At 42.2% G+C, this 14,227-nt stretch overlaps 1 protein-coding gene across 1 annotated transcript in view; it reads right to left on the reverse strand.

Annotated features, from left to right (window-relative positions):
* LOC103379855 (NT-3 growth factor receptor-like) overlaps nt 1-14,227 on the reverse strand; it is a 39,819-nt gene that overhangs the window by 24,682 nt on the left and 910 nt on the right. The gene's annotated exons all lie outside the window — the stretch shown is intronic.

The raw sequence follows: 14,227 nt of genomic DNA on the forward strand, positions 1-14,227 counted from the left end.
ACCCCCAGCCCTCCCTCCCCCCTTCGTTCCCTTTCCTTCCTGATCTTGGCAGTGTGTGAAGAGTGAAGAGTCAGACCTTTCTCACCCACACAAACCATCAATGTTTGCCTGCCAGGACAGAGAAGGAGCTGCAACATAACAGCAGCCTCCTACGCACTCTGCCTCCAAAGTGTAATAGCCAGAGAGATGGAGGTGAGGAGGGGGGGGGGGGGGGGGGGAGCTGCTGAAGAAGGAGGGGAAAAAAAGAACAAAAGGACCAGGACACCAGATTACAGGTGGTTTTATACAGAGACAAAAACTGAAGTATCTGTGTGTCCTTCTGTCTGTGTGATGTTCTGAATATTCACGTACAGTTTACAGTATCAGACGGGTTTTACCTTTGATACTTTCTTTCTGACTATTTACTTGTCTGACTTTCAGTCTACATTAAATGACTATGTACCAACCTGAGCAACTCTTTACCTATTTCTATTGTACTTGTTTAACTAAGTCTGACCAACTATGTCTGTCTGTCTAGCAATTTTCATATCTGACTACTTACCTATCCGACTATCCTTACATACTTTCTAGTAATTTGTCTCGATACATTTACAATGACGATCAACTACAGTAGAACAGTAGAAAGAAAAGAGACATTTGATCGAATTTACACCAACTCCTGCGTTTACAAGGTTTTTATTCAGATATATAAGAGCTAGAGTTCCATAAAGACAAAAAAGAAAAACAGTTTGGTGCACTGTCCTACTAAGTCTTCCTAACTACGTCTGTCTAACTCTGTCTAACTACGTCTGTCTAATGAAGTCGGCCTGAACCTTTCCAAGGAAGTCTGTCTACATCTGTCTGACTAAGTCTGACTAAGTCTGACTAACTAAGTCTATCAAACTAATTCTGTCTAACTACGTCTGTCTAACTATGTCTATCAAACTAAGTCTGTCTACATCTGTCTGACTAAGTCTGACTAAGTCTGACTAACTAAGTCTATCAAACTAATTCTGTTTAACTAAGTCTGTCTTACTGACACAGTCTGTCTAACTACTGGACAATCCATTAAATTCAATGTAAAACAAATACTGCAGTATTTAAAGTTGTGCTGCCTCCTCCTGGATATTGAAAGTATATGTTAGTCCGAAACTCGGATTTCCGTTCTGCCTGCACGACTTTTAGATTTGTGCTTGCATTATTCCACGCTCGTCCTTGACGAATCCTTTACCAACTTTCTCTCAGTGGAGTCAAGCCCCCCCCACCTCACCTCTCCCCCACTCTCCCTCTCTCTCCCCCACTCTCCCTCTCTCTCCCTCTCTCTCCCTCTCTCTCTCCCCCCTCTAATGAATTCATGCATTCAGAGCGCCGACCTGTCATTAAGAGAAAGAGAGGCCTCCAGGGCCCAACTAGCTGCTCCGACCGACTACAGCTATCACACACTGCTTACAATTAGGCGGGCGTACGACCCCGGCAGTAAGAGAACGGAGCAGTGAGAGATCGTTACCCCAGAGAAAGGAAGACGAGAGAGAAAAGTGGTTAAATAAACAGGAGAGACGAAGAAATCGCTCCAAAAGCAGTGGTTGTGGTTAAACGCTGGCGTTGGTGTTGAGTGTGAAAGGCTTGAATTGATTGGCATTTTTAGTTTCAACCGTACTAAATATTTATGAAGCAGCGCTTACTTAAAAGGTGGACAAATGGGAGTGTGTGTGTGTGTGTGTGTGTGTGTGGCAGAGAGAGAGAGAGAGAGAGAGAGTCTGGAAGTTTCTGTGAGAGTGTTGGTCAGTAAGAGACAAACAAGTGCTTGGACTGAACACCACTGAGGACATGGGGGGGGGGTTATGTCCTTGAGTATCGATGTTTTCGGTGCGAGTCCTCGTTTTGTATTCCAGTAAAAGTCAATTTCAGGAATTTCTAAAGTTTGATGCTGGACCACAGGAACCTCTGGAGAGACTGATTAGATACAGTACGTACTCTCGGACTCATACACAGGACGTGGTCCCCTGTTGTTGTTTTTTTTCTGCATCACCACATTTTGTAGATAGGACTATTGTTGTAGAACATACACTGATAAAACATATTTACAGAACTCTGTGTTATCCACATTAAAAGGAGTAAAAGACTGAATGTGGGAAAATCCACTGTGAGGTGAAAACCTGACATTTAATCACTCTGATTTTCCTCATGTCTGACGTCTTTGCTCTGCCTCCATCTCTCTCTCTGCCTTACACTGACTTGTTACAGTTACTGCACTGACAGCAGCAAGTCCCCTCTTGCACAGCTGACACTTTATTTTCACTCCCTGCTGAAAAATGGTGACTTTTTCTGGAAATTCTGCAGGAACAGATAAAGACTTTACGGTGGAGTCTTTTTCTACACTGATTCACTTCAAAACACTTTTTTTTTGAAGATGAAGATACTAAAAGAACAAGATGCTGAGAGCTAAGAGTATTAATCTTAATTAATAATTAAAAGACTTGAAATTAGACAGAGGGGGGGGAGTGTAGGGAGGTGATGGTAGCAGCAGCAGCAGCATCGTGTTTTTTTTTTACTCTCACATGCAGGATTTGTTCCAATAGCACAAAGCAACATCATGGAGGTTAGATGATTCTTTTGGGCATTTTGACACAGCACAAAGCTTGGTGAAATGAGTGTGAGAAAGGACGAGGGCAGCAGCAGCAGCAGCAGCAGCAGCAGCAGCAGCAGCAGCAGCAGCAGCAGCGTCTCTGTAGTGCAGCTGCGTGGTTTTGTCTCTCTGTCCTCTCCTTGGATCACACACACCACTGTCTTTCTTCATCTACAAATGAGGTCAAACCCAGTCCTATTCCAAACAAGATGGTGACAAACGCCTGACATGTTTGAACCAAACGTAGTGATTGCTTCCAAACCCACAACGCTAACGCCGAACAGATCGTTTACAAAGGATTCAGAGAATCACGTGCCGGTGGCTGACGATGTGGATGCAATTTGTACTCAGTTGCGACTTATATATTAAATTATATAATTATCCAAAAGACTCCAATAGAAAGAAATCCTAAACATGTGGAGTACATGTGAATGAGGAATAAGGATTCAGCCACTAGAGGGCACTCTAGACTTGCGACTCTAGAGGGCAATTGTGCAACGTGTTTTTTCTTCTTCATGATGCATTTTCTGGCTTGTGCGACCTCTGGATCTGGAGCGACTTATAGTCTGGAAAATATGGTACTCACTGGTTTTAGTATCATTATAGCCTTTATGTACAAAATCTGTTTTGAAAAGGCAGAATATTTTTGACTAACAGGGATTTTCACAAAGTTCTACACTGATCTTGAATCTTTAGGAGGTGATATCTTTATATGTTCGCCGCTCCGACCGACCTGCAAATTCGATCTGTCTCGGAAAAGGAAAAGTCATTTCATGTGTTTTAACACATTCTCTGTCCTGTTGTTTTTCCGTGGCTGCACCGTGAGAGGAGAACACATGAACACGCTCTCTGTTAGACATCACGTTAAATCATGTTAAATTCTGGCAAACACCTGATTTGAACATCAGAGGTGTGGAGTGCGGGGCGAGCATGTGAGTGCCCTCTCACACAAAACACAACAACAACCAGGAGTTATTCTTTGCTTGCACTAGAGCAGGATAAATGAAAGAGCACTCGTCAGGGGTAACCATGGCAACCACTATGCACCCACGTAAGCATTCCATCAGCCATCCTTGTTGTTCTCAGCAGGAGGAAACACACTGAGGGACAGCTGTCCAGCACTGAGCCTCCTCGGTCTGTTTTTTACTGAAACATCATGGCAGACGTGACGAGACATCGTTGTTTAACGCAGTCACTAAACTATGCAGCAATTTGTCTCCAATCTTCAATAACTACCAAATATTTCGGGTAAAAAAATTACATTCCTTCTGGTTTATACCAAGAAAATGGATAATATTGCAAAACTAAATCTCACAGCAGTGATCTAGACTTTCTTGCAGCTACAAGTTATGGTTCCTGCTCAGAGGCATGATGTCACAGGCCTTTATGATTTTTTTTTTTTTTTTTTTTGGGGGGGGGGGGGTCGGGGGATCAGGGGTTTGTTTGGTCTTCACGCCATTCAGAAAAAGTCAGGAGGATGTGAGTCCATTTACTGAATGGCTGTGACGTCTGTGTTTCGGCAGACTCTCCTCTCCGCTTCATCAATAATGAAAGCACCTCCTTCAATCTGTGGCAGTTTGTGTGTCAGCAGCACAGCTCTGGGGTGTGACTGCCAGATAATCAATGTGGCTCTAAAAACATAATTACCACCGTCGTCCCCGTAACAGCCACGCATTTCAGCGCAGTTCACGGGCCGCCGGAATATTCAAATCCCTAAATCAGTTTCACTCCATTTAAAAAGTCACCTTACCTCACTCTCTGCTGCCTTTATTGTTCCCTCTCCATCCTCAGGTCACCTCGTGTCTCTGTTCCCTCTCTGTTACTCTCAGCCAGAGTTCTCCAAGGGAACCTTCAGTGGTTTCTGTCTGACGTCTACTCTAAAGGTTGTTTTATTCCATTTTTCGTTTCTTTCCTTCCAGTAAGAATTTGATGAGCTTCACTGCCAGTAAAGTACTCAGCAGAGCTGCTGCTTGATTTGACTTCATATCTATAGATTGGGTCTTAATTCACAGAAAAGGGAACCTTTAAGTGCTGCTAATATCCTGGAGAATCTGGAGCCACGGAACCAGAGAGGTGTCTGAGACGGGAAGTTGTGGAGAATAATACTTTGGTGCATTTGAAGTTTTAAAATCTTGGGAGTCCAGAACATGTGGGTTTTGTACCACATGGTCCTACTCTATGCCAATGAGGGCGTCTCCCCTCATGACGTGACCTCTGCATTTTACCCCAAGGTCAGCAGGGGGCAGCTAAAGCGACCCAGGGAGCAGCGTGTCATGCTCAGAGCACCTCAATGCTAACTTTGGTACAAGTCCACCTCCTCAACCACCAAGCCACCGCTGCCCCTGTAATGAGTTGCAATGGCTGGGAATCGAACCTTTGCCCTCCTGCGAACAGGCCAGAATCCACCGCTGAAGCACCAATGCTTCGCAAAAAGGAGGAACGCTTCACGATTTTGCACATCATCCCTGAGCATCTTCTCCGGAGGCAGCAGAGAGACTGAAACCACTAGAATTGAACACTATCCATTTTCAGAATAAAGTTAAAGATTTTTTTTTTACGGTTGGAAAACATCCTCTGCGTACGTCAATATTCATTCAACATCCAATCATGACAATAGATTTTTTTCTTTTTTTTTTCAGCCTAATTATCTGCCCTGACTGTGGTACCTATAAACTGAGCCTGAGCCTGAGCAGCTTGTCATCTCCTCCTCCTCTCCTCCCTCTTCCTGTCTCCTGTGAAACAGCAGGGCCAGTGCTTTACCGCGGCTCGTATCATCAGTCACTCTCACGGCTTGACAAATGATCAGAGGAGTCTATAAAAGACACCAGACATGATGTTCAGATAATGATGGAAGACATGCTGTTTAATTCTTAATGTGGCCTGTGAGACGTCCCCCTCAGCAGAGCGCCGCCGCCGCTGAAGACGTTCGTCTTATCTGGAGACTTTATTCCATTCACAGGTGAAAACGATCGTTGTAAACGCGGAGCTCCTTCCAAAATGGAATGAGTTTTATTTTAGTTACGATGAATGGAACGCAGCTGTTGGACACGAGCGCCGATGACGATGTCCTTTAGTCTGGCAGTAGATTGTCAACTGTCCTCTGAGTCTTTGGCGCAGGTTTGGTTGATTCTGACGCAGAATCCTGACTCAGCAGGATCTAGTCTGGTTCAGATGTGTCTCTTCAGCAGAAACAAACTTTTTTTCTTGTTCTGCAACATCAGAGTGAATTTCTGTGTCGGACTCAACCTTATAAATATCACAAAGTGAACCAGGATTCTTCAATTCTGTGGAAGGAAGATTGGAAAATATTCTCCGTCAGAAATGAGAATCATTTTAACTCATAACCAGGGATGGTTCGATGATGTCATCAGAATCCGTATCGACCTCCATACTGGTCCAGAGGGACCTGATCCAAACTGTCATGTGAATGGTTGAAGGATGCTCTCAACAAAGAACAGTGGAGAGATAGAATGGAAACAATGGCTGGACTCTGAATGACAGTTGATTAGTCTGGTGCTGTGAGTTATAGCACAAGATACGTAAATATATTTAAAGTACTGCAGTAGTCTACATCGCAACTTTTCTGACTACGTTTCCGAGGCCGGACCTATTGGAGTGTGAAGCGTCTTATTTTACACAGGAATCGGAATAATTCCTTATAATTCCCCTTTTTCCTACACTGCTTTATTTCAACTTTTCTTTGGGATGTTTGAAAGCTGCTGCTGTGTCTGTCTGACAAATGAGCCGTTCAAACAAGTTCAACTGAGGTTCATCAGAGGAAGAGAAACTGCAGTTTTGTATATACTGAGTCACGTCGTGGGCTCTTGTTCTTCTTCTGTGGTGCCAAATCTTAGACTATAAGAAGAAGACAAAGGAAGGCATGATGGGAGTCGGCGGTGACAAGTGGACTCATCTCCTCCTCCTCTCCTCCCTCTTCCTGTCTCCTGTGAAACAGCAGGGCCAGTGCTTTACCGCGGCTCGTATCATCAGTCACTCTCACGGCTTGACAAATGATCAGAGGAGTCTATAAAAGACACCAGACATGATGTTCAGATAATGATGGAAGACATGCTGTTTAATTCTTAATGTGGCCTGTGAGACGTCCCCCTCAGCAGAGCGCCGCCGCCGCTGAAGACGTTCGTCTTATCTGGAGACTTTATTCCATTCACAGGTGAAAACGATCGTTGTAAACGCGGAGCTCCTTCCAAAATGGAATGAGTTTTATTTTAGTTAGGATGAATGGAACGCAGCTGTTGGACACGAGCGCCGATGACGATGTCCTTTAGTCTGGCAGTAGATTGTCAACTGTCCTCTGAGTCTTTGGCGCAGGTTTGGTTGATTCTGACGCAGAATCCTGACTCAGCAGGATCTAGTCTGGTTCAGATGTGTCTCTTCAGCAGAAACAAACTTTTTTTCTTGTTCTGCAACATCAGAGTGAATTTCTGTGTCGGACTCAACCTTATAAATATCACAAAGTGAACCAGGATTCTTCAATTCTGTGGAAGGAAGATTGGAAAATATTCTCCGTCAGAAATGAGAATCATTTTAACTCATAACCAGGGATGGTTCGATGATGTCATCAGAATCCGTATCGACCTCCATACTGGTCCAGAGGGACCTGATCCAAACTGTCATGTGAATGGTTGAAGGATGCTCTCAACAAAGAACAGTGGAGAGATAGAATGGAAACAATGGCTGGACTCTGAATGACAGTTGATTAGTCTGGTGCTGTGAGTTATAGCACAAGATACGTAAATATATTTAAAGTACTGCAGTAGTCGACAACGGCCAACATGGAGCACGAGTGTTTAAGAAGAGGTTCAACTCCACAAAGTAGTAATTAAACTCTGTCCACTTCCTAGTCAAGATACGTACATATATTTAAAGTACTGCAGTAGTCTACATCGCAACTTTTCTGACTACGTTTCCGAGGCCGGACTTAATGGAGTGTGAAGCGTCTTATTTTACACAGGAATCATAATAATTCCTTATAATTCCCCTTTTTCCTACACTGCTTTATTTCAACTTTTCTTTGGGATGTTTGAAAGCTGCTGCTGTGTCTGTCTGACAAATGAGCCGTTCAAACAAGTTCAACTGAGGTTCATCAGAGGAAGAGAAACTGCAGTTTTGTATATACTGAGTCACGTCGTGGGCTCTTGTTCTTCTTCTGTGGTGCCAAATCTTAGACTATAAGAAGAAGACAAAGGAAGGCATGATGGGAGTCGGCGGTGACAAGTGGACGCCACGTGTACTGACAAATAGACGCTGTTTCCTGTAACAAGGGCCACGTTTGGGTTGACGCCATGTTTCATTGTGTTCGTCGTCACATTCTCCCAATGTTGATCTGACGCTAATGAATTTGATGAAAACATTCAAATCGACTGGTGTTTCAGTGAAATGTTTCCTTGTTTTCCCTACGGTCTTATAATCAAACTCTACAGTAGCTTCAGAGCTGCTTACAACGTGGGTGTGAAAAGATGCAGCGTCTAAATACAGAGAAGCTAACAGACAGCCAGAGAGAGAGAGAGAGAGAGAGAGAGGGAGAGAGAGGGAGAGAGAGAGGGAGAGTCAAGGGGGGACCAGCTTATCACCACCACAGTGGTTCTGACTGAACAAATTGCCTTCTCTGTTCCCAGTGATTAGATTGCAGCAAATAGGTGCACACACACACACACACACGCACACACACACACACAAACATTCAAACAACGTCTTGGCCATCAGAGTAGCAGTTACACCACCATCTGTGGGGCTATTTATTTTCTTAAGTATTCTCGTGAAGAAAAATGGTTTGAAATACGTGAATCGTTCTTGCTTGGATATCGGTCAGGATTTGAAATGGCTCTGATTGTGTTATTTATTAATCATCCCACTTGTCAAACACATACATCCTTAAAGCAATTACTTTGGTAGTCTACAGGATATCAAAGAGGTAATTCATGCTTTTAATTTGAAAGGTTACCCTGTAAACTTTAGAAGATAAAGGGCAGGAGCTAAAGCCTGTGTTAGCTTGTTTGTTTGCTATAGCATTAGCATCAGGCAAGTCATGTGATCCTCCCTTATTGTATTTACAGTTGTGTTTTAGCTGCCTTGCCCAACAGTAAGGACAGTAGGCAGGTTTAGGGGGAACAAACACTAACTTCTGTTGATGTTGACAAAGATTTTTTAACACTGGTGATTGTTTCTCTGGGCGAGGCTGACACACTGCACCACTGCTTAAGCAATAGTTTCTCTGGACGAGGCTTACAAGCAATAGTTCACACGTTGACTTTTTAGGACTATCGTATTTTCCGGACCATAAGTCGCACATTTCGTTCATCCTTTGGCTGGGTTTGCGCGTTGACTTTTTCGAATTTTCTGGACTATAAGTCACACCTTTTGCTCATCCTTTGGCTGGGTTTGCGACTTATGCTCAGGTGCGACTTATATATTAAAATATATAATTAAAATTGTTATTTTTCTACTCAACGTCCAAAAATCACGTGGGCTGTAAGACCTGAGAGCTACTAGAGGGCACCAGTGCGACTTATACAACGAAACAAATTATATAAATTTTTTTTCCTTAGTGAAAAAACATATTTTATAGTCCAGAAAATACGGTTTGTTGACAGTGAATCTGTGCCGTGCTGTTAGCCTCGTTAACGATAGAACAACTGACTTCCCATTGACCTGTATGTGATCTATAATTACAGAAATTATTGACATTTTCTAAAAGCACCGGTCCATTACACTGAGAATATATTGACACTATTCACATTTTCATAAGGCTTAGGATTTTACCATTGACCATCAGCACAGCATTGATCCTCTGATATTGACCTTCTGTCATAATGTGTCTCATAAACAGCTCTGCTAAAGCACAGCTTAGATCACAGTACTTAAATGGGACTAAATCACAGCGTAGGGAGGAGTGCACTGTATCATCTGACATGAGTTCATGAAATCAAATGGAGGCTCGGGGTTCTATCCCTGGACTCTTCATTAGGAACACCCTGTAAATGGCTGATTCATCTAAATGACATGGCAGAGATTCATTCATGTTCTGTAGATCTAATGATGATGGATGTAAACTGAGCATCACAGATGGGAAAAATGTGGATGAAAGCGTTTGGGAATATAACGTATTTTCCGGACTATAAGTCGCACCATTTTTTTCATCTTTGGGTTTGCGATTTATATTAAAATATATAATTTCATGTTTGTTATTTTCAGCCACTAGAGGGCACTCTAGGCATGTGTACCACTGAAAATTTATATGCTCGTTATTTTTCTACTCAACGTCCAAAATTCACGTGGGCTGTAAGACCTGAGGGTCTCTAATCATTGCCATTGAATTCAGTATTTTTCTCGGCCTAAACAGGGCCTTAGGTAAAGCCTTAACATTTATCCCAGTCCACAGTGCTGATCCCTGACACCTACTGTATGAAGGTAAATGCTGCATATATGCATTTCACTAAGCCACCAGTGGCTGTTCACAGGGACTGGATGTTCCTTTCTACAGCTCTACCTGCTGCTTGTTATCATTAACACACAGCTGCAGTGACACCTGGGATTTCCGAGAACTCATCCAAGAAAACCTGTGCGAGGTCGTAGGGTCACCAGAGCATATTGCAACATGCACTCAACAGCCTGTGTTCCAGTTATCAGAAATAATAATGTATTCAACTGCATGTGTTTATACGGGGCAAGGGGATGGGGGGGGGGGGGGGGGTGGGGGGGTTGAAGCACGGAAGGACATATAGCTACATCATAAATAAAACAACCTTGATTGTGTTATGAAGGAGTAGAATCTCCCATGCTGCACATTTATGTCAATATTTCCGCTAAAGAGGATTTGCTAAATAAATTAAAACAGATAATAAATTCAATAAATAAATGCATTATCTGGATGAAAAATCCCCATGCAATTGTGATTCTAACTGTTTAGATTACTGTTGGCAGAAAATATCTGCAATTCCATTTTACCTTTTCTGACCTGCAGAGGGTGCTGAGGAGACAGTTTGAATGCCCTCATCCATGTCTTGAGCCCACCCGTTGGGTTGGCACCAAAAGGCTACGCCATGAAGCTAGCATAGAAGTAGCACAAGTAGCACAGAACTTTGATTGATTCAAAATTTCCCAAACTTTATATGTAATTTAGTGGAAGATTTACAGCATGAAAAACTGAATCATTTGTCTTCCATTATTCCCGTCTTCAGTCGACATACACTTCATCAGTCGTTAAATCATTTGGGAATGAAGTTGTTGTTTTTTTCAGTAAAAAAAGCCTGTTGCGTTTTATGCTGTGTGTAAACCCAGCACAGTCAGCAATGACAATATGTCAGAGACTCGTTCAATTACATAAAAAAAAAAAATCATTGCCATTAGGGGCTCTTAGGAGCACTTTCCTTTCCTGCGTTCCATATTAAAAACCAAAAAAAATCAAACAACAATACTGTCCGTAGTTCACATGATGCTAAAATATCTTTTGATTATTTCACTGCTCTTCCCACTAAGTGCCGTCCAGGCCATTGAAAAGCAGCTGATTGAACCTCAGTGTCACATTATTGCTTTAACAGCATCTCTGCTCAGACTGTCCGATCCATCACGGCGTGACACACACTCAGAGCTCTGAGGCTGACGTGATGTGTTCTGTCACATTGACATTGTGCATAACGCATGCTAATATTATTGGAAATACAGCGTTCATGCAGAGTCACACTGGGACCTCATTTTCCCATTAAAGACACTGAAGGACTTCCACATTTAGAACTGATCCAGTTGGAGGATGGAGTTGATTATGTATTTACCATGTATTCAAAAACACTTTAACTGTGTTGTGTAACAGTTACTGAACTTTTTTTGAAACATCTTTAACTAACAACTGGTGACCCGTGGGCCGAATCCAGGCCGCCAAACCATCTGATCATTCCTGATTCCAGTGTCCAGCCCACAAAATGTCTTTTCAGATAATATATTTTATAGTACTGTATTTTCCAGATTATAAGTCGCTCCGGAGTATAAGTCGCACCAGTGCCCTCTAGCGGCTGTCAGTGTGAATAAAACGAACATGTAAATTTCTAGTGGTACAGGAATAGCAGATACTGGTACATAAGCCTAGAGTGCCCTCTAGTGGTTGTCAATGTGAACAAAACGAACATGTGAAATTATATATTTTAATATACAAGTCGCACCTGAGTATAAGTCGCCAACCCAGCCAAAGGATGAAAAATAGTGCGACTTATAGTCCAGGAAATTTGACTTTGTCACTAAACTGTGTCAGCCCAGGGATGGAAAATGTAATAGTACAAAGTATTAGCTTCTGGTCATCTTAAACTGTGCACATGCTTGAATGAAACAGTGATTTATCAACTTTTTTGGAACTTTAGATCCATTCCATCATACTTTTACGAAGTCTGGCGAAGAGTCAACGACTTCAGACAGTGTTTAGGGTAATTAAAGGGGCTTTAAACCCCTGAATTTGAACTTTTATCACCAGGCTTGAACAGATGCTCAAACTAAAATAAAAAGCCACCGCCCTGGTGGCCAACTCTCTCCCTGCAGCTGTCATGAGTTAATGTATGTCTAATAAGGGCCGAGGCTGCGTGTAGCACAGGTTTCAGTCATTTGAGAACATCAGCGTTGGTTTCTAACTGTACACCGGCTTCTCTGTCCGTCGCCCTCTTTGTCGTTGGTTTCTAACTGTACAGCGGCTTCTCTGTCCGTCGCCCTCTTTGTTTTATTATTATTTATTTTCCTCTGAGGTATCCCACCTCCTCCAGCGCCGGCTCCTACACACAAACAGTGGGTGGAAACACAAGTCAGGAATCACTGCTTCAGCTTCTTTTTTGTCCCTGAAAATTGTAGGATCAATAAGCAAGGAGAGGAATGGTTCTCATAAAAAAAAATCAACAACCGGTGTCTCTATCACTTGAGTATTTCAGAAGTTTTCCCCTCAGTGTTGGCACCCAAACGTTTCAGCTTTGTTTGATGTAAGAACGTGGTTAAAACATTGATGGTTGAATTTTAACACCCGTTTTAACCAAAATAAAAAAATTGTGTTCTTAATATTTCTTCCATGCCTCCGTCTCCTCTGTCTGCCTGTCATCGTTCGGTTGTTAAGTTAAACCAACCAACTTCAACTACAACCTGCGGCCGCACCTGCAGCGTCCTTCCACTAGGCTACATCTTCCCGTCAACCTTAACGTCTTTCTTCTTCACCACCTTCAACTCTGCGACGTCTCATTCAAACGCTGCCTCTGAACCAAACCATGCTAGTGGCTCTGCCCTCCTTTAGCATTTAGCGCTATCCTTTAGTCACACGTCATCCTGATCCTCGTCTCCACCCGCTCCACCCTGTCTGCAGTTCTTCTTAACCTTACTTAATTACTCCAATAGTTTCATTTAGAAAAAGGAAGTCCAGCTTTCACGTTTTTGTTGCAGTGTGATCCTGGTGTCAAACAAAAACAACGACAACATTCTACGAAAAACTAAGACTCTTCTGTTCACGATCACGTAGCCGATAAGAAATCCATCGTGAATTATCTCAACGTTTCACCTTTCACGTTTTTTCACAGACCGTTATTATGAACATCTTTACAGTTTGTGGTCAAAGCTCTGGCTCAAATCCCAGGTTTTTTGCAGCTGGTACAAGTTAGGAGAGGCTACCATCTGAGAAAGGAGGCCGGAGCCACACCCTTACACAAAGTGACATGTGCATCAATCCAGAAAGCCAAGGAGTGACGGAGGCAGTCGTCAGTGAAACACAGAACTAAACTGTTAGGTTTGTAATTTCACAGAGTTCTCTGTAGAGTCGGACACTCAGTTTCCCACCGTGGAACATTCTTGTCTGTATCGCAAATGTTGTTTGATGACAAATTGCCGAGTTGACTGTCTGTTAAACTAACAATGTCATTCTTTCTTACTTTGGAATAGGAATTAGAATCAGATTTTTTTTTTAAAGATTTAGAGTGACATCGAAAGCCACCTAAAAACAAGTCGTCCAGACTTGATTGAGAAAAAAAAAACTTTTTCTTTTAGTTATTGATTATGTTTTTTCTCAGTATTTGCCAGTCAAAACAACAGTATTAGGGAGAAATATACTTCAACACATATTTGAACACTTGAAATACTGCAAAATATAATTAATAAATTAATGAATCTACCATTTCACTTCACCTTTAATGTACTTGTTACTGTACAACTGACGGATTTGACCGCGTGTGTTCCATAATGACAGACGGACTTGACAGTTCTGAGTTGACCCCTGGACATTCTCTAAAATTTTAACTTTAATTGATCATCTTCTTCTTTCTTTTTTTTTTTTTTTTGGCTCAGTGGAGTTTCTTTGAAATACATGATCTGTGGGAATATTTATTGTTTCAGTCAGTGATGGCTCCTCAACACTACCATCTACCAACCTGTTGGAAATCACTTCACCTCACCGAAAATAAACATAAGTCACTGAAATATCAATATTATCATCGTAAACAAAGAGACGTTTTTGTCGTCCAGGACATCGGACATCCTGTCCTATGGTAAATATATATACATATATATATATATTTACAGTTGTGAAATTTTAAACACTATCATAGAATGATAAAATATTAAATAATAAGACATTTTTATGTAAATACATGA

This window comes from Cynoglossus semilaevis, chromosome 6, assembly GCF_000523025.1.
Source record: "Cynoglossus semilaevis isolate Cse_v1.0 chromosome 6, Cse_v1.0, whole genome shotgun sequence".
Taxonomy (NCBI): domain Eukaryota; kingdom Metazoa; phylum Chordata; class Actinopteri; order Pleuronectiformes; family Cynoglossidae; genus Cynoglossus; species Cynoglossus semilaevis.